This window comes from Lepisosteus platostomus, chromosome 15, assembly GCF_059453375.1.
Source record: "Lepisosteus platostomus isolate fLepPlt1 chromosome 15, fLepPlt1.hap1, whole genome shotgun sequence".
NCBI lineage: Eukaryota > Metazoa > Chordata > Actinopteri > Semionotiformes > Lepisosteidae > Lepisosteus > Lepisosteus platostomus.
Genome location: NC_142625.1, coordinates 848,668 through 872,434, shown reverse-complemented (window position 1 = coordinate 872,434; position 23,767 = coordinate 848,668). Strand labels below are relative to the sequence as shown.

At 50.9% G+C, this 23,767-nt stretch overlaps 4 non-coding genes and 1 pseudogene across 4 annotated transcripts; all 5 read right to left on the bottom strand.

Annotated features, from left to right (window-relative positions):
* Nucleotides 1-2,829: 2,829 nt before the first annotated feature.
* LOC148647472 (U2 spliceosomal RNA) lies at nucleotides 2,830-3,023 on the bottom strand. Its single transcript, XR_015926889.1, has one exon. It is a non-coding gene; the product is annotated as a U2 spliceosomal RNA (small nuclear RNA).
* A 3,168-nt stretch (nucleotides 3,024-6,191) lies between these two features.
* Nucleotides 6,192-6,391, bottom strand: LOC148647471 (U2 spliceosomal RNA). The gene has a single exon (XR_015926931.1). It is a non-coding gene; the product is annotated as a U2 spliceosomal RNA (small nuclear RNA).
* Nucleotides 6,392-9,713: 3,322 nt separating this feature from the next.
* Nucleotides 9,714-9,913, bottom strand: LOC148647470 (U2 spliceosomal RNA). Its single transcript, XR_015926972.1, has one exon. It is a non-coding gene; the product is annotated as a U2 spliceosomal RNA (small nuclear RNA).
* Nucleotides 9,914-16,285: 6,372 nt separating this feature from the next.
* On the bottom strand, nucleotides 16,286-16,483 carry LOC148647469 (U2 spliceosomal RNA). The gene has a single exon (XR_015927085.1). It is a non-coding gene; the product is annotated as a U2 spliceosomal RNA (small nuclear RNA).
* Nucleotides 16,484-23,150: 6,667 nt separating this feature from the next.
* LOC148647468 (U2 spliceosomal RNA) lies at nucleotides 23,151-23,356 on the bottom strand (annotated as a pseudogene).
* Between the last annotated feature and the right edge of the window lie 411 nt (nucleotides 23,357-23,767).

Here is a 23,767-nt window from a genome sequence, read left to right as displayed (position 1 = left end):
GTGTACCCTCCCTTCTTCCATTCTTCCGTACACCGTTTCACATATTCTGCATGTTCCCTCTCCACATCGCTATCTGTAAAGTCACCAGTATACCATCCCTCATCTTTAATATCACTACCTCTTCCCTCCTCTGCTCTAGACTCTAACACCCTCATACCATTCTCTCTCGCCTCTCCATCTCTAAATACTGCCGCTTCCTTACTTTCCCTCATTACTTTCCCGACATTCACTCTCACACTTCCCACACATCCACCATCCTTTTTATTTTCCACAACTTCCACTTTTGCCTTCTCTGCTTGTATGCACTCCTTCGCCACCTCCACATGTTCACCCTTAACTCCCTTAATACGCCCACCCTCACCCTCCTTAACTAATTCCCTAACCTCACTAATCTCCCTACTCCTAAACACCTCATTCACTACACCTTCCTTATCTGCCCTTATCCCATCCTTTCCATTCTCCCCCCTGCTTCCCACACATTCTCCTGTACTCTTCCTTTCTACATCCTCCGCTTCCTGCGTCACACCTTGTGCAACCTCCTTACCCTCCTCCTGACCCCTAACCTTCGCCTCCACCCCTTCCTCACCAGATTCCACCCCTACCTTAACCTTCTCCATTCCCGTTTTTCCAAACTCCTCCTTATTCCCTGCACAATCTCCTTTACACATCCTTCCCACCTCCTCTACTTCCAAGCTCTCTGTTTCCATGTCATTTGTCACCTCCTTATCACACTTGCTCTCAGACTCACATTCCACTAAACTCTCAACCACAGTCACCGTATTTTCACTCCTCCCAACCTCACAATTGTCACCTATATTACCTTCCACTTCATCCTCCGCCGTACATTTATCACTTACAACTAAATCCCTCTCAGACACCTTAACACCCTGTCCTTCTTCCTCCTCCCTCTCTTTACTTCCAAGCCCACCCATCTCTTCCCGCACCTGCAAACTCTGCCCTTCTTCCCCTTCCACCTCGTGACCTTCACCACCCCCTCTCTTCACCACACAATTTTTATATAAATGCCCCAATCCCCCACACGAAAAACATTTAACCCCAATCTTGCATTCTTTCACTGTATGACCTTGAACAAAACATCTTCCACAAAACACTGTCGAACATTGTGCAGCAAAATGCCCCAATCTCCCACATCTTCTGCACACCAAGGGCTGTCCTGGATAGGACAGACAACCCACCCCTGTCCCGATCTCAAAAAACGGTGGAGGGTGTATCACCCCCGCTTCAACAGTTTCCCCAAAACGCAGTCTCATCCAAAAAACCCTTTTCCCAGTCCAAACCCCTTTAGGATCCCGTTCTCTCTGTCCATCCCCATGCAGAAACACAAAGCGTTGCAAAAAATCAACAATTTCCTCTTCTGAAACAAACGGATCAGAAATATGCACAGTCATCTTCCTCAGATCCCCTGCAAACATTGGGTCCACGGAGAAGAAGCTCAACGGAGCCTCCTCTCTCTTCTCCTGAATCTTCCCCAATAACTCAAAACACAAGTCACTAGAAACTAAAGTTAACTCAAAAATACCACGTTCACAAAAGTCTTGTAAGCATAAAATGTCCCGTAAACATAAACCCAAAACCTCTTCCAAAATCAAAGTCACAAACTTATCTCGAGTCCATCTTCCTGGTCCATCTCGTCTCCGCAGCACGAAGCGAAATGAATCCTTCCGTCGCTCCTTCCTCGCCCAGATGTATCCCGCCAACAGCTCCATGGCTCCAAACCTCGGCACCGCTTCCAAGCCCTCAGGAAACCTCCGTCGCCCTCTCGCTCCGACCAACAGCAACTGCAGAATCCTCGTCTCGGCTTCTTCAAATCTCCTGGCTCCAGCAAAACAGCACTCCACTCCTTCCCGTCACAGCATCCTTCTCCACGCCTTCCCGGCCCTCTGGACTAAGATCTGTGAGGACTGCGGACAAGCCACTTGAACTCTGATCTTAGCCAAAAGGCCGAGAAGCGATGCCCACAAAGGCGCGGACCGACGCGCGGGCGTTCCGCTGGCGCACAGTGGCGCAGGCCGACTCCTCTGGAGCCCGGGACCCGCGCAGCTGCCGGCCTCCCTGCAGCCAGAGGCCTGCCGCGGGACTCTGCTCCCCCTCTCTCTTGCCTGCCCGCCTGCCTTCCTGCCAGTCCCGGGCGGGGGCCCTGCTCTTTGATCTTCTGTCAACGGCCCGACAACGACCGCAGCCGCAGGGGGCGCCAGCCGCCCGGCCTCCTTAGCTTAGGCCCCTCCCACCGGCAGCAGCTGCGCCCAACCGGCTGCAAGCCAAAGCCGAGCGCCAGCACCTGCGGGCAGAGGCAAGGGGCAGCTCTCTCTCGGGAGGGAGGGAGGGACGGGGACGCGCGCGCACACACACACGCCTGCCTGCCTGCCTGCCTGCCTGCCGAAAAAAAAGAAAGAAAAGGTGGATATACTAAGTTTTTGGGAGGGAAAACGCCCAGCTGTCGAAAGGGGCCCGCCTGCAGGGACGGGGACGGACACACACGCAAGCAAGCAAGCAAGCAAGCAAGCAAGCAAGCAAGCAAGCCACGCCTGCCTCCCTGGGAAAAGGCTGAAAAACCTAAGTTTTTTGGAGGGAAAACGCACGGGAGCCGAAAAGGGGGCCGGCCTGCTTGCCCAGAGAGTCGAGACGCGGGAAAGCGCACAGAGGGAGCACGGGAACCGAGAGGGCGAGAGAGAGACAGAACACAGAGACACACAGATGGGGGACGAGGGACGAGACCCGAGAAGAAGGAGCTCCAGTCCACTTCGCTTGCTCGCTCGCTCGCTCGCTAGCTAGCTAGCTACCTACGTCTGTCTTTTCACCGCTGAGAGAAGGTGGTGCACCGCTCCCGGAGGCGCTGCAATACCGGGCCGATGCGTGGAGAGGACGGAGCAAGCTCCTGATCCAGCTCCCTGTTCCAAAAATCCGTTTAATATGTGGTCCCCCGATGGGGGACGTATCAGATATTAAACTGATAAGAACAGATTTTTTTTTTTTTTTTCTTTATTACAAAATGCAAAAGAAATTCCAAAATCACAGAAACTCAAAGATCCAAAATCCAAAAAAAAACATTTACACAGCAAAATCAATCATCACTCTTCTCAAAACCCCACATTAACTTATCCCCTCCCCTTATGCAAATCACTAATACAACCCCAAACTCAATTCCGCTAGTCCCATAAACTCAAAAATCAAAAATCCCAGAAAAAACTATTACACAGCAAAATCAACCATCACTCTTCTCAAAACCCCACATTAACTTATCCCCTCCCCTTATGCAAATCGCTACTACATCCCCAAACTCAATTCCGCTTACAAGCAATCACTCCCCAAAATCATTCATTTCCGAATCTTCCGATATGTCACTCAGACTTTCATCTTCAAACATCGTATCACAGAATTCACGGAAAGGACCATTGCAATCCGTTTTCGGTTTCCCCAGTACACGAAACCCAATAAATTCCTTGTCCTGAATTGCGTACTCAAATCGGAATTGCTTATATTTTGCCTCCACATGACGAGTCACAGCCATCATTCGCTTTTTGTACATACTCTGCCCAAAATCTCCTGACAGCTTAACATCTGTACTTTTCTCCACTTTAAACCCCTTCCTCTTCCCTTCCTGTGGCCAAGTAGAGTAGATACGCCTCTCTCTTTCCTTCCACCACTGATTCCACTCCTTCTCAAGTTCTGCATCCTGAATACTTATTTCACAATCAGTTTCCCCCTTCTTTTCATCAACCTTCAAACTCTCTACCACTTCCTCCCCTCCCGTCTGCTCCACTTTCCTACTCTCCCCAAAATTCCCATCCTCTAACGATTCCCCAACCACCTCTAATGCACTTCCATCTGCTGGCTCCTCTACCGGTAAACCTGCAAAGGAGTTCGTAAACTCCACTGCTTGCTGGCCCATCCCAGTCTTTTTCTTTGCACGCCCTTTCCCTTTACCCACGCCCCGATTCCCCCTTTGTACTGCTAACCAATCACTACCCTCATCCCCTTCAAACATTTGACCAATCCAAACTTTCCGGCTTGCATCTTCATCCTCCGTCTCCTCTGAGTCACTGGCCGCCATCCTTTTCCGTTGAGGGACATCGGGGACCGAAAACTTCAGGCTCCCTGAAGGCCCCTCGTCGCCATCCCCCTCAATCTCAGGTGTTCTCTCCGCCCAAGACCGGCCTCCTGGACCCTCTGCCAGACCCTTCACCATCTCAGTAACCTTCTTTAATCCCTCTTCCCCTGGCATATCAGAAGTGCCTGTGGCCTTCGGAGCATGCACTGTCACCTCCATTTCTTCAGTCACTCGAGCTCCTGGTGCTACCCCATTAGGCGCTGGTCCAACTCCTATAACCTCGGCATATGTTCTCACTCGCCCCGGACATTGACTGTACAAATGCATTGGATCACCACACAGATTACAAGAAATTCTTTCTTTACAGTCTTTTGCCATATGTCCATCAACACCACACCGTCTACACCGCAAATTCTCACAGTCCTCAGCAATATGATCCTCCTTTCCACACTTCCGGCAAATCTTCGGCTGCCCATAATAATAAAGGTAGCCCTGGCTGGCCCCGATTGAGAAAGGGGACGGGGGATGAACCACTCCGCCCACTGCCGTCGCACAGGGCCGAAGGCGCACCTGATACCTCCGCTTACAAGTCCAATACCGTCCAGCATCCAACACTTTCTGACCTGGACCTCTAACATCCACATAACGTTTCAAGAAAAACCTTATCTCCGCTTCCGGCACAAATGGATTAAACATGCGCACATACAAGGTCCTCGACTCCCTGGCAAACAAAGGTTCGACATGAAAAACAGTCAAGGGCACAGTGTTCTTACATCTTTCAGCCTTCTCCCACGCTCGATTACAGATTGCTGATGAAGCAAATGTCACATCCATAATCCCCTTTTTCGGAAAATCTTGAATACACATGACATCCTCCACCGTCAAAGAAAAAACTCCGGCTATGATCCTCTTCTCAAACACATCTCGATCCAAAAATTCCTTCCCAATATTCAAGTCTTTCAACACGAAACGCACTGAGTCCCGCAACTGTCCCTCACGGGACAGAGGATCCCCAGCCGCCCTGAAATCGGTACGCTCACCAGCCGCCCTCTCCATCAGGAAGCTCCTTGCTGTTGCCTCAGGTCCTGCTGTCGCCTTCTCCATCTCCTCTTCGTACAACAGCCCTTCTGCAGTGCTCCACAGCTTCGCCGACTTTTGTGCTTTCCTTCTCCTCTTCTCCGCCGCCTTCCCGACCCTCTGACTAAGACCTCGGAACTGCGGTCAAGCCACTTGAACCTTGATCTTAGCCAAAAGGCCGAGAAGCGATGCCCACAAAGGCGCGGACCGACGCGCGGGCGTTCCGCTGGCGCACAGTGGCGCAGGCCGACTCCTCTGGAGCCCGGGACCCGCGCAGCTGCCGGCCTCCCTGCAGCCAGAGGCCTGCCGCGGGACTCTGCTCCCCCTCTCTCTTGCCTGCCCGCCTGCCTTCCTGCCAGTCCCGGGCGGGGGCCCTGCTCTTTGATCTTCTGTCAACGGCCCGACAACGACCGCAGCCGCAGGGGGCGCCAGCCGCCCGGCCTCCTTAGCTTAGGCCCCTCCCACCGGCAGCAGCTGCGCCCAACCGGCTGCAAGCCAAAGCCGAGCGCCAGCACCTGCGGGCAGAGGCAAGGGGCAGCTCTCTCTCGGGAGGGAGGGAGGGACGGGGACGCGCGCGCACACACACACGCCTGCCTGCCTGCCTGCCTGCCTGCCGAAAAAAAAGAAAGAAAAGGTGGATATACTAAGTTTTTGGGAGGGAAAACGCCCAGCTGTCGAAAGGGGCCCGCCTGCAGGGACGGGGACGGACACACACGCAAGCAAGCAAGCAAGCAAGCAAGCAAGCAAGCAAGCAAGCCACGCCTGCCTCCCTGGGAAAAGGCTGAAAAACCTAAGTTTTTTGGAGGGAAAACGCACGGGAGCCGAAAAGGGGGCCGGCCTGCTTGCCCAGAGAGTCGAGACGCGGGAAAGCGCACAGAGGGAGCACGGGAACCGAGAGGGCGAGAGAGAGACAGAACACAGAGACACACAGATGGGGGACGAGGGACGAGACCCGAGAAGAAGGAGCTCCAGTCCACTTCGCTTGCTCGCTCGCTCGCTCGCTAGCTAGCTAGCTACCTACGTCTGTCTTTTCACCGCTGAGAGAAGGTGGTGCACCGCTCCCGGAGGCGCTGCAATACCGGGCCGATGCGTGGAGAGGACGGAGCAAGCTCCTGATCCAGCTCCCTGTTCCAAAAATCCGTTTAATATGTGGTCCCCCGATGGGGGACGTATCAGATATTAAACTGATAAGAACAGATTTTTTTTTTTTTTTTTTTTTTTTATTATACAAAATACAAAAGAAATTCCAAAAACTCCAAAGAACAAAACACAATCCCAAATACACAATAGTCACAATAACAACCAAAGTCATCTCAACCCATAATCCTGTTAAACACAAAATTCCATTCAATAGTCAACTAACAAAAACTTCTGCATACTAACAACACTTCCCATTCCATTCTCAACAAATTATTACACAGAAAAATCAATACACAACACAAATCTGTTCATATCCCATTACATAACCTCAAACCCCACTAATCTCCATAATCCCGCCCCCTATGCAAATTAAACAAGATCCCTTTCCCAAACTTACAATACATTCATTTTCTTAACCTCATTATATACAATCAACGCCCCATCCCAGTTTTCAAAAACAATTCACCCCACAACATCATCTCATTTACATTTTTCACCCCTTATACAAACTATTCCAATAATCAAAAATCATTTAACAACCAATACAATAACTTTCTTATACTAATACATATTCAGGTCAATTAATAACAAAAACAATACACAGCAAAAACAATATCACAGCTCATCATTATTCAGTTCCACCATTTCTAAGCAACCCACCCTATAACCCAAAACTCCACAAAAACAATTTATCATAATCCCACCCCTTATGCAAATATAACCCCGACCACTAAAAAACTGTAACTTAAATCTCCATCTTCTCAAACCCCACATTAACCTATCCCCTCCCCTTATGCAAATCGCTAATACATCCCCAAACTCAATTCTGCTAGTCCCATAAACTCGAAAATCCAAAATCCCCCCAAAAAAAACTATTACACAACAAAATCAACCATCACTCTTCTCAAAACCCCACATTAACTTATCCCCTCCCCTTATACAAATCGATACTACATCCCCAGACTCAATTCACCTCCTCAAAAACATTCATTTCCGAATCTTCCGATATGTCACTCAGACTTTCATCTTCAAACATCGTATCACAGAATTCACGGAAAGGACCATTGCAATCCGTTTTCGGTTTCCCCAGCACACGAAACCCAATAAATTCCTTGTCCTGAATTGCATACTCAAATCGGAATTGCTTATATTTTGTCTCCACATGACGAGTCACAGCCATCATTCGCTTTTTGTACATACTCTGCCCAAAATCTCCTGACAGCTTAACATTTGTACATTTCTCCACTTTAAACCCCTTCCTCTTCCCTTCCTGTGGCCAAGTAGAGTAGATACACCTCTCTCTTTCCTTCCACCACTGATTCCACTCCTTCTCAAGTTCTGCATCCTGAATACTTATTTCACAATCAGTTTCCCCCTTCTTTTCGTCAACCTTCAAACTCTCTACCACTTCCTCCCCTCCCGTCTGCTCCACTTTCCTACTCTCCCCAAAATTCCCATCCTCCCGTCTACACTCTTCCTCAAAAACTAAATACTGTCTCTCATCATCACTATCTATAAAATCCTCCCTACACAATACCACACCTTCAGAAACAGAAATTCCTCCTTCCCCTACACCACTTGTATTAACCCTCTTCTTCACATTTTTCGTACAAAACCGATGTCCATGTCCAGGCTCATCACACAGATAACACTTCTTCTCTTGAACACAGTTCCTAGCCACATGACCCGTTTTCCCACACCGTTTACAGAGCACTGACGCACACTGTGCAGCAAAATGTCCACGTTCTCCACATAACATGCAAGCAAGGGGCTGCCCAGAATACACCAGGTAACCCCTGTGAGTCCCGATCTCGAAGAAAGCAGGGGGATGTATCACCCCCTCCTCCGCCGTGTTCCCCAGTCGCAGTCTCATCAGATACGTCCGCTTCCCGTTCCACACGCCATCGGAATCCAAGTGCCTCTTCCCTGCTCCTTGCAGATCCACAAACTGCTGTAAGAAAGACACAATATCCTCCTCCGGAACAAATGAGTCGAAAACATGCACCATCTTTACGGTAAGCTCCCCAGCAAACATTGGCTCAACACGAAAAAACTTAACAGGATCTTCATTTTTCCTCTCCTGAACTTTTCTCCATACTTCAAAACACAAGGCTTCTGTCGCAAGAGTTAGTTCAAACACTCCCCGAGCAACATAATCCTGGAGACAAAATACGTCTGCCAAATCAACACCCAAGCATTGAATCAAAACCAAATTCTTGAACTTATCTCTGTTCCAAAAAGCAGGTCCATCGCGGCTCCTCAACGAGAAACAAAGGGAGTTCTTCCTCCGCTCCTTCCTCGCCCAGGGATGCCCAGCCATCACTCCAGCAACGCTCCTCAGCTCTCCTTCCGAAACCTCCAGGCAAGCAAAACGCCGTCGTCCAGCACCGACCACCGCCTCAGCAAACTCCTCGTCCACACCGCTCCGGTCTTCCAGGTTCCACCATCAGCAATCCACTCCTTCCGGTCCGTCCGATCCTCCCCTCGCCTTCCCGACCCCCTGGACTAAGACCTCGGAATTGCGGGCTTGCCGGCTTAAACCTTGATCTTAGCCAAAAGGCCGAGAAGCGATGCCCACAAAGGCGCGGACCGACGCGCGGGCGTTCCGCTGGCGCACAGTGGCGCAGGCCGACTCCTCTGGAGCCCGGGACCCGCGCAGCTGCCGGCCTCCCTGCAGCCAGAGGCCTGCCGCGGGACTCTGCTCCCCCTCTCTCTTGCCTGCCCGCCTGCCTTCCTGCCAGTCCCGGGCGGGGGCCCTGCTCTTTGATCTTCTGTCAACGGCCCGACAACGACCGCAGCCGCAGGGGGCGCCAGCCGCCCGGCCTCCTTAGCTTAGGCCCCTCCCACCGGCAGCAGCTGCGCCCAACCGGCTGCAAGCCAAAGCCGAGCGCCAGCACCTGCGGGCAGAGGCAAGGGGCAGCTCTCTCTCGGGAGGGAGGGAGGGACGGGGACGCGCGCGCACACACACACGCCTGCCTGCCTGCCTGCCTGCCTGCCGAAAAAAAAGAAAGAAAAGGTGGATATACTAAGTTTTTGGGAGGGAAAACGCCCAGCTGTCGAAAGGGGCCCGCCTGCAGGGACGGGGACGGACACACACGCAAGCAAGCAAGCAAGCAAGCAAGCAAGCAAGCAAGCAAGCCACGCCTGCCTCCCTGGGAAAAGGCTGAAAAACCTAAGTTTTTTGGAGGGAAAACGCACGGGAGCCGAAAAGGGGGCCGGCCTGCTTGCCCAGAGAGTCGAGACGCGGGAAAGCGCACAGAGGGAGCACGGGAACCGAGAGGGCGAGAGAGAGACAGAACACAGAGACACACAGATGGGGGACGAGGGACGAGACCCGAGAAGAAGGAGCTCCAGTCCACTTCGCTTGCTCGCTCGCTCGCTCGCTAGCTAGCTAGCTACCTACGTCTGTCTTTTCACCGCTGAGAGAAGGTGGTGCACCGCTCCCGGAGGCGCTGCAATACCGGGCCGATGCGTGGAGAGGACGGAGCAAGCTCCTGATCCAGCTCCCTGTTCCAAAAATCCGTTTAATATGTGGTCCCCCGATGGGGGACGTATCAGATATTAAACTGATAAGAACAGATTTTTTTTTTTTTTTTTTTTTTTTTATTACAAGAATACAAAAGGGAACAATTCTCAACACTCACTGACAACACATGAACCACACATTACCCCAAAGACACAAATACCACAACACTATCATTTACCATATAACACCACACTTCCCTAATCTCCGCCCTTATTCAAAACCACCCCTCCCATACCCGAGTATTTACATTCCAGCCAAAAATGTTTAACATCCGTAACATAAACCTATCCTATCCACATAATTCACACACAGACAAATACAGGTGATCCCCTTCTTTCCTATGACCTTTTGCCTGAATTCCGTCAGGTCAACCAACACAAACCCTTCCACCTCTCTTTAGCGGCCGAAAAACCCCACCGCACAATGTCTCTTTTGACTCGCGTCCGGATGTCTGTTTTAATCCTCCCTACCACTTCCCCACTCGTGAGATACACGGCATGCCTAACCACCTCATCCCTGGATGCCCAAATATGGAATTTAGTCAAGCTAACTACAAACCAGAGCAAAAAATTAGCACTCCATTTCCTAACCCCCGGCACCCCTTTCATAATAAGTGCGTAAGTCAGAATAAAGTCCCTTGTGGCTAAAAAACACAGAGTGGCACACTGTCCCCACACTTCTCTCGCAAAACCGCACTCCCAAAAGGCATGCCTTATTGATTCAATTTCCTTGCACCCCTGCCTAGGACACAAAGGCTGTCGCGACAGTCTGTGCTTAACATTTATCTCCCTAACCGGTAACCTTCCCCACACACCAAACCAATTTAAATCTTTAAATCGGTTATCCAATCCCCGAGGTTGAGTTCTCACCCATACTTCCCGTGCAACCCCAACTACTGCCTGTTTTTCCTCCTTTCTAATCAGTTCGTACATTTGCCTGTGATCCAAAGCTATTTTCTCCTTCCTGACCTGTGGGTGCGTCTTTACCCACCCCACAAGGTGTCTGTAATGCCAGGGTAACTTCTCCGCTTTAGGAGTTGTATTAGACCACACCACCAAGTGGCGCATCGCATGCGATAACCACAAAAGTGCGAAAAACCGACACGGATGAGACACATTCACATTTAACAGTGTGCATGAACGAGCAACAAAAATGCAGTCCAACTTCAAAGGGATGTCCGGTACTCCCCTCCCTCCCTCCTCCACCTTTCTGTACATGTCTCCCCTTTTGATATACTCATACCTCTTGCCCCAGACAAAGCCAAAGACAGCCCTTACCACCTCTCTTCTGAAACAAGCCGGTAACGGAAAAACCTCCGCCAGATATAAAAGAAGCGGCAAGATATCCGCTTTCAACACCAAAACCTTCCCCCCTAGGGAGAGCGTCTGCTGTCTCCACATACCCAACTTCTGATATAGTTTGGGGAGTTTAGACTCCCAGTTCAGCCTTGCCGAATTCTCAGATTGAAACAGGACTCCCAAAACTTTGACAGGCCCTTCAGCGACTGGGAGACCCCCGACTGCCTCCCTCCTATTCTTCCAAACCCCAAAATACTTAATAGTGCACTTATTAAGATTTAAAAAAGCCCCTGTCCCAGCCGAAAAAACCTTGACAACCTCTAGCACTCTTAAAACACTATGATCTGTAACTAAAAACAAGGCGATGTCATCTGCATAGGCAGCCACTTTCACCTGGAGCCCATTACTCCCCGGCACCAACACTCCTTCAATTACCGGATCCCGTCGAAATCGTCTAAGCAAGGGTTCAATATAAAGCACGTATAGCAGGGGGGACAATGGACAGCCCTGTCTCACTCCCCGCTGAACAGACAGAAACTCCCCCAAACTACCATTAAGACAAACTCTAGCCCCCACACCACTATACAAAACCTGTAGCCAACCAATAAAAACATCCCCAAACCCCATACGCCTTAAAACCTCCCATAAAAACTCATGGTGGACTCTATCAAAAGCTTTGTTTTGGTCTAAATTGACCAAACTAAGAGGGAGCCCCCTATCCTCAACCCATTCCACCACATCCCTAATCAGTTGCAGGTTCCAACTAATCTTTCTACCCTCCACCCCACACGTCTGATCCACACCCACCACTGCACCCATCACCCGGCGTAACCGGCGTCCTAATACCCTAGCCAAAATCTTATAATCGGAGCACAATAATTGAATGGGTCTCCAATTGTCTAGATTACATTTTTCCCCTTTCTTGTAGATTAATGTGATGATCCCAGTCCTCATGGTTGCCCCAAGACCGCCACCAGCTAAAATCTCTTTAAAAACACCGAGTAACAGGGGACCCAACTGCTCCCAAAATGTGCAATAAAACTCAATGGGTAAACCATCTACCCCCGGGACTTTACCTTTTTTTGAGCCCCACACCGCTTCTTTAAGTTCAGCCTCTGTGACCTCCCCCCCAAGATCAGACCCGTCCGGAATGTTCTCGATATCCTCCAGGAATTCCTCCCAATCATCACGATTGACTGCACTCTCTGCAAAAAGCTCTTTATAATATCTTGTCCCACATGCCACCATTTCCCCCAAATCCCTTGTGATCACCCCACTTACATCTCTTACCTCTGTAAAGAGTGCTCTTTCTTGCTTACTTCTTACAGAACCAAAAAACTGGGCCGAACATCTCTCCTGGTTTTCTAAAACTACCCCCTGCAACCGGAAGAGGAAGTCCTTAGCTTTCCTTAACCAGGCCTCCCTTAATCTAGCTTTCAACTCCGCAGCCTTTTCTGCCCGAAAGACCCCGCCCCGGTTAAAAGCTACGTATAAAGACTCCAAATCCTTCTGTAGTGCAAACAAAACACTCTTTTCCCTTAGCCTTCTCTTTTTACAATATTCCATAGAGAGCCTCGCAATGGTCTTTTTACACAGCTCCCACCACTCGGTTTTAGACGCAAAGTCAGAATATTTGCTTTTGAAACTATCAATAAAATCTGAAATTAAAACACGATACCCGACTTCTTCTAAAATGGAAATATTAAGCTTCCAATAACTGGCTTGGTAAGTTGGACCTTCTACATCAAGCGTTACCGAGAGAGTCATATGATCCGAAAACCAAACTGGGAATACTTGTTCTTTCTTGATCTTACATTTCAGTGTAATAAAAACATAGTCCAGCCGTCGACGATGACCCCTACTGTTTTGCCAAGTAAAATTTTTACTCGTCCGGCTAAACTCCTGAAAACAATCGACCAGATTAAATCGTTGAAGAAGATTTCTCAGGCCACATGCTCCTCCCCCCTGCGCGTCTGCTATGTCTATATTAAAATCTCCACCCACCACAATCTCTCTGTTGGTAAAAAACCAAGGCTCAAGATTTTTTAAGAAAGCGGCCTGCAAGGCCCTTTCTGCAGGGGCGTAAACCCCAATTATTCTTACCCTAACCCTCCACCAGCACCCGTCAACCACTAAGAGGCGTCCAGGTACCGCAGAGACCACTTCAGTCGCCTGAAACCCCGGATCTCCACATAATATCCCTAATCCCGACGAATGCACTCCTCCAATACTCCACCAAGAGGGGCCTTTCTTCCATTCTCGCGAGAATCTTACCACATCCTCCGGGTCTTTCAAATGCGCCTCCTGGATAAAACAAAAACTTGGCTTTAAATCAGCCAAATAAGTAAACACCGCCACTCTCTTTACACCATCTTTTAAACCCTGTACATTGCTTGAAATGATCTTGTGAATTCCCATTTTAACATTATTCAAAGTCAACTATCTATTCCATAAAGATCGCTAAACCCCGGACTCCCCTCAGTACTCTCTCCACTCTGATCTCCAAAAGAGACGGGAGTCATTGGTGAGACCGGAAGAAGGCTATAGCCTTGATCTATCGCAGTAACACCACTAAGTGGCAACGTCCCCCCCTCGTCTGTGTCACTAGACCCTCCCGGCTCCGGTGGACCACTCAGTTGGGGTGGTTCACCATCCTGGCCCACAAAAGAGTCACCTAAAAAGGTCTCTTCAAAGTTTTGTACGGAGTTAGTCCCAAGACCTTCCTCAGTCTCAAAAACCACATCCTCAGCCGTACTCTCCACTGCTTCCTCACCGTCTTCCTCCCTTTCCACGACATCTTCCTGCCTGTTTTCCGGAGCTTGAACCTCTTCTCCTCCTGCCTCCTCTTCAACCCTGACACCCTCCTCGCCCATACTCACGGAGCTATCCGCCTCACTGCCAGATACTTGCGATTCCTCTTCCTCTCCTGAAGATGTCAGGGCCTCTCTCTGTCTCTTTTCCTCCATCAGTGGAGCATCTTCTTCCATCACCTCCCTCCCTCTTTTCTTATCCTTTTTCTTTCTGTTGATATTTATCCATTCTGGATCCTGTGCAGTCCCTTCCTCCAGCGCCTCCTCCCCTGCAACGATAGACAAACCCTCCTCCACAGGTTCCTGATGTGTTCTTCCCTCTTTCTCCGCAGATACTCCTGGCTCCTCTCCTCCCTGCATCACCGATGTCCCTTCCCCTGGATCTGCTACAATACGGCGCAGCCCTTCCTCCAGGTGAGTATCCTCTGCCCTCCCATCCTTACACCCTGCTCCTGGATGTTCCATTCTTCTCTCTGGCCCTTCGGAGACAACTGATGCAAAACTAGCCTGTTTCCTAGGGCACATTCTATATGTGTGCCCCTGCTCTCCGCACAGGTTACAAACCATCGGGTTTACACAGTCCATCGCTATGTGCCCCACCCTGCCGCACCTCCTGCAAACCTTGCTCCTACAATCAATGGCAAAATGGTCCTTTTCCCCACATTTCCGACATGTCTTGGGCTGACCCGTATAGCTCAAATACCCTTTGTTCGACCCGATAAAAAAATTGGCTGGAGGGATCATCACTCCACCTTCTGCTGTATCACAGGATCGAAACCTCGTCATATATCTCCATTTACTAGTCCAAACATTCTCCTCATCAATAACCTTTCTTCCTTCCCCCTGGATATCCACAAACCGTCTCAAAAACGTTTTCACGTCAGCCTCAGGCACATTAGGGTTAAAAATATGTACCGTCAAGATCTTTAATTCACGAGCAAAGAGGGGCTCCACATAAAAATGATTAAGAGGCTCCCGCTCCTTCATCAGTTGGGCTTTACACCACACCCTTGTACATTCCACATCCGTTGTTAATGTAAGGTCGAAAATACATTTACCTTGAAAATCCTGCAAGGCCAAGATGTCCATCTTCTCAATTCCCAGCACCTTGTAACAAACTTCTTTCAAAAATCTTCCTCTCACCATCCATTCAGCCTGCTCCTCATGGTTCTTCAAAACAAAGCGCACCGTGCCCCTCATCTGCCCCTCACGGGACAGCGAGCGCCCGGCCGCCATTCTCGAAGGCCACTCACCCTTCGCCGCCGTCATCTGGGAGCCCCACCTTCACCCCCTGGGCTCAACCCAGGGCGATTCCAGTGGTGGCTCTGTTCTTCCTTCCGCCTCCGCTCCCTCAGATGTCTGCACGTCCTCTCCACCGGTGATGCCTTCTTCGATGTTCAGATGCTTTCCCTCCGACTCTCCTTCCCCGCCCTTCACGACCTCTGACAAGCCCTCCAGCCGCGGACAGGCCACGCACCTTTGGATCTTGGCCAAAAGGCCGAGAAGCGATGCCCACAAAGGCGCGGACCGACGCGCGGGCGTTCCGCTGGCGCACAGTGGCGCAGGCCGACTCCTCTGGAGCCCGGGACCCGCGCAGCTGCCGGCCTCCCTGCAGCCAGAGGCCTGCCGCGGGACTCTGCTCCCCCTCTCTCTTGCCTGCCCGCCTGCCTTCCTGCCAGTCCCGGGCGGGGGCCCTGCTCTTTGATCTTCTGTCAACGGCCCGACAACGACCGCAGCCGCAGGGGGCGCCAGCCGCCCGGCCTCCTTAGCTTAGGCCCCTCCCACCGGCAGCAGCTGCGCCCAACCGGCTGCAAGCCAAAGCCGAGCGCCAGCACCTGCGGGCAGAGGCAAGGGGCAGCTCTCTCTCGGGAGGGAGGGAGGGACGGGGACGCGCGCGCACACACACACGCCTGCCTGCCTGCCTGCCTGCCTGCCGAAAAAAAAGAAAGAAAAGGTGGATATACTAAGTTTTTGGGAGGGAAAACGCCCAGCTGTCGAAAGGGGCCCGCCTGCAGGGACGGGGACGGACACACACGCAAGCAAGCAAGCAAGCAAGCAAGCAAGCAAGCAAGCAAGCCACGCCTGCCTCCCTGGGAAAAGGCTGAAAAACCTAAGTTTTTTGGAGGGAAAACGCACGGGAGCCGAAAAGGGGGCCGGCCTGCTTGCCCAGAGAGTCGAGACGCGGGAAAGCGCACAGAGGGAGCACGGGAACCGAGAGGGCGAGAGAGAGACAGAACACAGAGACACACAGATGGGGGACGAGGGACGAGACCCGAGAAGAAGGAGCTCCAGTCCACTTCGCTTGCTCGCTCGCTCGCTCGCTAGCTAGCTAGCTACCTACGTCTGTCTTTTCACCGCTGAGAGAAGGTGGTGCACCGCTCCCGGAGGCGCTGCAATACCGGGCCGATGCGTGGAGAGGACGGAGCAAGCTCCTGATCCAGCTCCCTGTTCCAAAAATCCGTTTAATATGTGGTCCCCCGATGGGGGACGTATCAGATATTAAACTGATAAGAACAGATTTTTTTTTTTTTTTTTTTTTTATTATACAAAATACAAAATAAAACACCAAAAACTACAAATACATAAGTCCAAAAACACAATCAAAAACAAAAAACAATTACACAGCTAAATCAAAGATATCATAATCTCATCCCTTATATAGACACAACCCACCCCAATACAATTCCCCTGCTCAAAAACAAACCCACAATTAACATGAAGCAGATATGCGTACATAAAATAAACAACTTACTTGAAAAACACAGTACATGATTTCCAACCCCAACCCTATTTACCATAATCCCGCCCCTTATGCAAATTACCTTCCACCCCCAAATTCACCCAACAGTCTTATTTACAAATTACAGGAACATTAAAGGACCTAGACTATTTCCAATCCCAGATATCCACTATGGATTTCCATTTCTCCTTTGCGGCATGAAAACCCCATCTTTTTATGTCCCCTTCTACCAACCCTCTCAAATTCCATAAAAGCCTTCTATATAACCCATCTACTGTACAAACAATTCCCCTCTTGACTAACAAATTCCTGGAATTCCATAACTCAAACTTAATTAAACTAACTAGCAACCATAACACAAAGCTCTTAGCGTTTGCCCCACCTCCCACCTTCAACCCATATAACACAACTGCAGGAAGTACACAGAAAGTGGAGGACAGGCTACTAAACAAAGTTTCACATTTGTTCCAGGTCCGCTGAGCAAAATTACAGTCCCAAAACACGTGGCTGATCGACTCCACCGCATGACACCCGGCTCTAGGACACTCCTGCTGCTTTGTCAGCTTATGTTTGAACAAAACCTCACGAACTGCCAAACGACCCCAAGCGGATAGCCAGTTCAAATCCATTAGATGGTGCTGTAGCCCTCTGGGCTGGACTCGCCGCCAGACCACGTTGGGGACGCCACCTACGAGGCTGGCCTCTTCAGCTTGAGTTACTGCAGAATAGAGCCGTCTGTGGTTAAGCAGGACCTGGTGATCTTTAAGCTCAGGGCGCTGTTTCAGCCAGTGTGTCGCATGCCGATAGTGCCATGGCAGATCGTTCCCATGAGGCAAACTGTTGGACCACTGAGCCAGGGCGCGCACGTGGCTAGATAGCCAGAACCTGACAAAATACTGAAAGGGATGTGAGACTGGGGAATGCAGAGCTATAACCAGGCCAGACACATATATACAGTTTAGCTTTACAGGGAAGTTGGGAACTCCCCGTCCGCCTTCTTCCACTGGGCGATACATATCGACTCTGCGCACATACTCATATTTTCCCCCCCACATGAACATAAAAACCTCCCTTACCAGATATCTGTTGAAGCGCGCAGGCATGGGATACACCGATGCTAGATAAACCAGCACAGGCAGAAACACCACTTTCAGGATCAGGACTTTACCTACAAAGGACAGCTGCTTGTTCTTCCAGTGCGTCAGCTGCAGCCTAGCCTTCTCCAGCCTCTGGGACCAATTGCACCAAGCAGCATCCTGTGCCGTGAATAACACCCCTAGAATCTTAAGGGGCCCTTGACAGATGTCCAATCCATGCGCTGGTCCCAGCTGTTCTTTCCAAGGCCCGAAGAACTTGATCTGACTTTTCCCCCTGTTTAGCTTTGCACCTGACGCGAGGGAGAAGTTCTCGAAGACGTCCAAGGCCGCCTGTAGGCTAAGGTAAGAGCTGAGAAATAAGGTAACATCGTCAGCATATAATGCCACCTTAACTCTTTTTCCTCCACTCCCAGGTACGAGGATCCCGTCAATGGATGGCTCCTTCTGGACTGCCCGCGCATAAGGTTCCATATATAGTGCAAAAAGTAATGGGGACAGGGGGCAGCCCTGACGCACACCAGACTCTTGGAGAACCAGTCCTCCCAGGTGCCCGTTCACCAGAACTCTACTGCCAACCTGTGAGTACAGTATTTTTAACCAGCCCAGCATGACAGGGCCGAATCCCATCTTCTCCATCACTTGCCAGACAAAGGTGTGTGAGACATTGTCAAAAGCTTTTTCTAGGTCCAAGCTGGCGATCAGCAACGGGACGTTCCTGTTCTCGGACCACGCTATCACATCCCGTACTAGTTGGAGGGTCCAGCTGGCACGCCGACCTCGAACCCCGCAGGTTTGGTCCCAACCGATCACATGAGCTAGGACCCCCTTCAAGCGGTTTACCAGCACTTTAGCGATCAGCTTATAGTCCACGCACAACATCTGCAGCGGCCTCCAGTTCTTAAGGTCCTTTGCAGGTCCTTTTTTATACAACAGTGTGAGGATTCCCTCCCTCATAGACTCACACATAGCCTTCCTACGAAAGATTTCCTCCGTCACCTGAAGTAAGATTGGCCCTAAGATATCCCAGAACGTCCGATAAAATTCGGCTGGTAGTCCGTCTTTACCTGGTACCTTACCAGCCTTCATGCCGAGCAGAGCGTCGCCAAGTTCCTGCAAGCTTATAGGAGCCTCCAACTGTTCTTGGGCTTTGACAGGAACCTGCGCTGTAATACCGCTCAGCAGCTTTGCACCCATGGCCTCGTCCACCGTCTTTAGGGAAAAAAGACATTGGTAAAAGTGCCTCACCACTTCCAGCATCTCCTCACTACTAGTAACTATTTTCCCCTCCGAAGTCTGAATGCCAGTCATCACACTGCGCTTCTGTCTCTGACGAATTTGCCGGAAGAAAAAACTGGAACATGTTTCGTGAGATTGTATGAACTGCACGTGGGCTCTGAACAGGTAACTCCTTGCCTTTTGCTCGTGATAAGTGCGCAGTTCAGCTTTAGCTGCTGCAATATCTTCAGGGCACACTGACATATCCTTATTACACTGGGAAAACAAGGTGTTTAATCTTTCCTGCAGCGCCCTGCCCTTCTGCCGCTCACGCTTGAGCCTTGCTCTGCCATAAATTCTGGTCTCCTTTCTAATTTTCTTTTTTAAGTGTTCCCACCAATCAATCAGGGGAGTCCCCAGATTCCTCTCCTTCCACCATGTTTGCAATTTGTACCTCATTACCTTGACATATTCGTCTTCTCTTAGGTTCTCCGTATTTAACTTCCACACCCCACGCCCAAACTGGTTCCTTAAATGTGGAAAATGGGCCTCTACTAGGGCATGGTCAGAAAAACCTACCGGCAGCACCACCACCTTCTCCACAGGTACGTCCAGTGAGGCGAATACATAATCAAGGCGCTTCACAGTACCTTGAGCGTTCCTCCACGTGGCCTCTGCTTTCTCCTTTCGGATCCGGTAGGCGCAGTCGTAAAGTCCAAACTGTGCTAGAAGAAGATTGAGCTGCTTTGCCCCTGGATCCCTCTTATCTTGGAGGTCCACGTTAAAGTCTCCTCCCATGATGATCCATTTGTTGGTAAGGCAAACAGGATAAAGTTCCTTAAAGAAATCTGCCCGTAAAGCCATCATTGCCGGGGCATACACACACACACACCGAAAGCAATTCTCACCCGAACAAATATCCAAATATAAGGCTCTCCCAGGCACTACATTCACACATTTCTCCACTATAAAATTGCGATTGCCAAATAAAACTCCAACTCCCGAGGAGTGGACACCTCCGATATTCCATCTAGAATCTCCTCTGTCCCACTCACGAGTGAACTGTATGACGTCTCTTTCATCTTTTAGATGGACTTCCTGCACCAAACAAATATCAAAAACCATGGTTTTCAGGTAAGAAAAAAAGGCCGTCCTCTTTACTAAGTTCCTTAAACCCCGAATATTTAAAGTTAATATTTTCAACATTAGGGGGCAGTAAAAAGGCTCATCAGCTCCATGTAGGCTTGACGCACTGACGCCTCCCTTTGTCCCTGCAAATATAGTTTATCTATTTTACCTCCTGATCGCGTACAGCCAACTGACACTCCTTCATGCAACCTCAGCACACGTCGGAAGTTTGACGGCCGGGGCGGGTACTGCACGTTTCCGTTCTTCCAGGCACAGGCCTCCAAAAACTGCAGCGGGACCTCCAGAATCTTCAGCACTTTGTCAGGGCGCCTTTCCACCCCCACCTCGTACATCTCCTTCAGTTCTCCCTTGTCCCTTATCCATTTCTTTACAAAGTCACCCAACAACATCTTCTTATTGGTCGCATCTATCTGGTTGCGGCCCTTTACTTCGAGGGTTGAAATCTCCTCACCAGAGTGCTCACAACGCACGACAATCCCTGCCGGAGATAGCCCTTGCTCATTGAAGGTCCTAGGCCAGACTATTTTGCTGGCCTTTTCGTCCCATTTACAGAACTTCTTGAACCTCATAGGTACCTCAGCGAATATAAAGACATCTCGTTCTTCTCTCTGCAGGGCGACGCGTGGCTGCATGTGTTCTTCTGAGGCTTCTGCCGAGGTCGGGGTCATCTCCGTTTCTGGAATGACAAAGCCTGAGGACATACCCGACTCTGCCGTAAGGGGGGGGTCACCCACACCACTTACCTCACCCTCCGACCCTAGTGGAGTAGATTCGGCCTGGGCCAACGAATCTGTGGCCATCGACTCAAGGTATTCCATGGGATCTACACCCGATTTCTTCACCAAGGGCGGCACATCATTTTCCGCCTTTCTTTTCACAACTTTCCTGGCCTGGACGGTGTCCATGGCCTCCTCTTCATCCACTCTGTCCCCCCAGTCTGACCCTACTTCCTCCGCAGAGGGCAGGCTTGATTCCTCAGCCAACGCTCTTATATGCTCTAGCGCGGCGAGCGAGACCCCACCTTCCTCCTCTGCGCTCCCCAGGACCTCCTCAGCACTCACCGGAGCCTCCGTCTCTTCTTCGCCGCTGCGATCTTCTGCTGAGGTAAGTGCTGTTGCCGTCTGCCTGTGGTCCGTTACCTCCTGCCCTTGATCCACACCCTCAGGTTCCATCACCTCCTCGCCAGCGTCAGGGACCAGCGACGCCGGTGCCGGGCCCTCTGCTGCATCTTCTGCCTGGTGAACTGAGGTAACACTTGCTGCCGATGTGCCACCCACCACGGCTGCGAAACTCATACCTTTCTTTGGGCACGCCCTGTAAATGTGCCCAGAGACCCCGCACAGATTACATTTCGGCTCAGCCCTGCACATGAAGGTGCTGTGCCCCACAGTATCACACCTTCGACAGACCTCCACATCACAGTCAGCAGCATAATGGCCCTTCTGCCTGCATCGTCTACACGCCAAGGGTTGATCAGGGTAGTACAGATAACCTGTATAAGTTCCAATTGAGAAGTTAGCAGGAGGGTGCAAGAGCCCATCTTCAGCACTAGGGTCCGCTCTGAAACGCACCAGAAATTTCCTTTTCCCGTTCCAGACTCTCTTCCTATCCATCTCCTTGATACCCGTGCCCTGAACGTCAACAAATCTTTTAAGAAAATTAACAATGTCTGCGTCTGGGGTAAAAGGGTTGTTCATATGGACCCATATGGGTCTCGCCTCCCGTGCAAACAAAGGTTCAAGGAAAAAATGAACAAAAGGTTCCTCCAGTCTGCGAGCAGTCAAAACAGACCAAACTTTCGTGCACTGTTCAGCAGAGTAAAGTGACAAATCAAAAATCTTTTTACCTGGAAAGTCCTGGAGGCAATAGATCTCTTCAGGCTGTAAGGACAAATGCTTGAAAAGGACTTCATCCTCGAAAGCATCCCTCTTGGCAAAATCCTTGTCAGAAGCCTCCACTCGCAGCACAAAACGCACAGTATGCCTTGGTCTTGCATTCTTGCTTGAAGTCCTCTCCATCTTGTGTAGAGTGGCCGGAATCCTATCCGCCACAAAGAAAAAATCGCCGTCGCCTGGAAAAAGCCGCGCCGTCCACCCCTTCCCGCCTTTGACTCAGAGCCCAAGCCGCGGTCAGGCCACGCACTCAGGATCTTCGCCAAAAGGCCGAGAAGCGATGCCCACAAAGGCGCGGACCGACGCGCGGGCGTTCCGCTGGCGCACAGTGGCGCAGGCCGACTCCTCTGGAGCCCGGGACCCGCGCAGCTGCCGGCCTCCCTGCAGCCAGAGGCCTGCCGCGGGACTCTGCTCCCCCTCTCTCTTGCCTGCCCGCCTGCCTTCCTGCCAGTCCCGGGCGGGGGCCCTGCTCTTTGATCTTCTGTCAACGGCCCGACAACGACCGCAGCCGCAGGGGGCGCCAGCCGCCCGGCCTCCTTAGCTTAGGCCCCTCCCACCGGCAGCAGCTGCGCCCAACCGGCTGCAAGCCAAAGCCGAGCGCCAGCACCTGCGGGCAGAGGCAAGGGGCAGCTCTCTCTCGGGAGGGAGGGAGGGACGGGGACGCGCGCGCACACACACACGCCTGCCTGCCTGCCTGCCTGCCTGCCGAAAAAAAAGAAAGAAAAGGTGGATATACTAAGTTTTTGGGAGGGAAAACGCCCAGCTGTCGAAAGGGGCCCGCCTGCAGGGACGGGGACGGACACACACGCAAGCAAGCAAGCAAGCAAGCAAGCAAGCAAGCAAGCAAGCCACGCCTGCCTCCCTGGGAAAAGGCTGAAAAACCTAAGTTTTTTGGAGGGAAAACGCACGGGAGCCGAAAAGGGGGCCGGCCTGCTTGCCCAGAGAGTCGAGACGCGGGAAAGCGCACAGAGGGAGCACGGGAACCGAGAGGGCGAGAGAGAGACAGAACACAGAGACACACAGATGGGGGACGAGGGACGAGACCCGAGAAGAAGGAGCTCCAGTCCACTTCGCTTGCTCGCTCGCTCGCTCGCTAGCTAGCTAGCTACCTACGTCTGTCTTTTCACCGCTGAGAGAAGGTGGTGCACCGCTCCCGGAGGCGCTGCAATACCGGGCCGATGCGTGGAGAGGACGGAGCAAGCTCCTGATCCAGCTCCCTGTTCCAAAAATCCGTTTAATATGTGGTCCCCCGATGGGGGACGTATCAGATATTAAACTGATAAGAACAGATTTTTTTTTTTTTTTTTGTTTTTAATGCAAAAATAGAAAAACAGAAAACAAATCAATCATAACAGAAAAAACAAGAAACAAAAACGTCCATTTACATTATTCACAAGATCAAACCCAACACAAATACTCATGAAAAACGTTAAAGCAAAACCAAACCCTTCCACCTTTCCCGGGCCGCATGATAGCCCCATCTTTGCACGTCCCTCTGTATGCGCCCTTTAATGTCATTCAGCACCTTCTGGTAAACCCCTTGCACTGATCTTTCTTTCCCCTTTTTAATTAAAACATCCCGCGCCTCCCACGCCTCCGATTTGACGAGGCTTATTAACAGCCATAACAAAAACTGAAGGCTGCCCTTCTTAGCCCCCCCTTTAATCCCGTACAAAACAACCGATGTTGTGACTCTGAAAGATCCGTCTAAAAGATCAAAAAAACGCTGACATTTCATCCATACCTTTTGCACA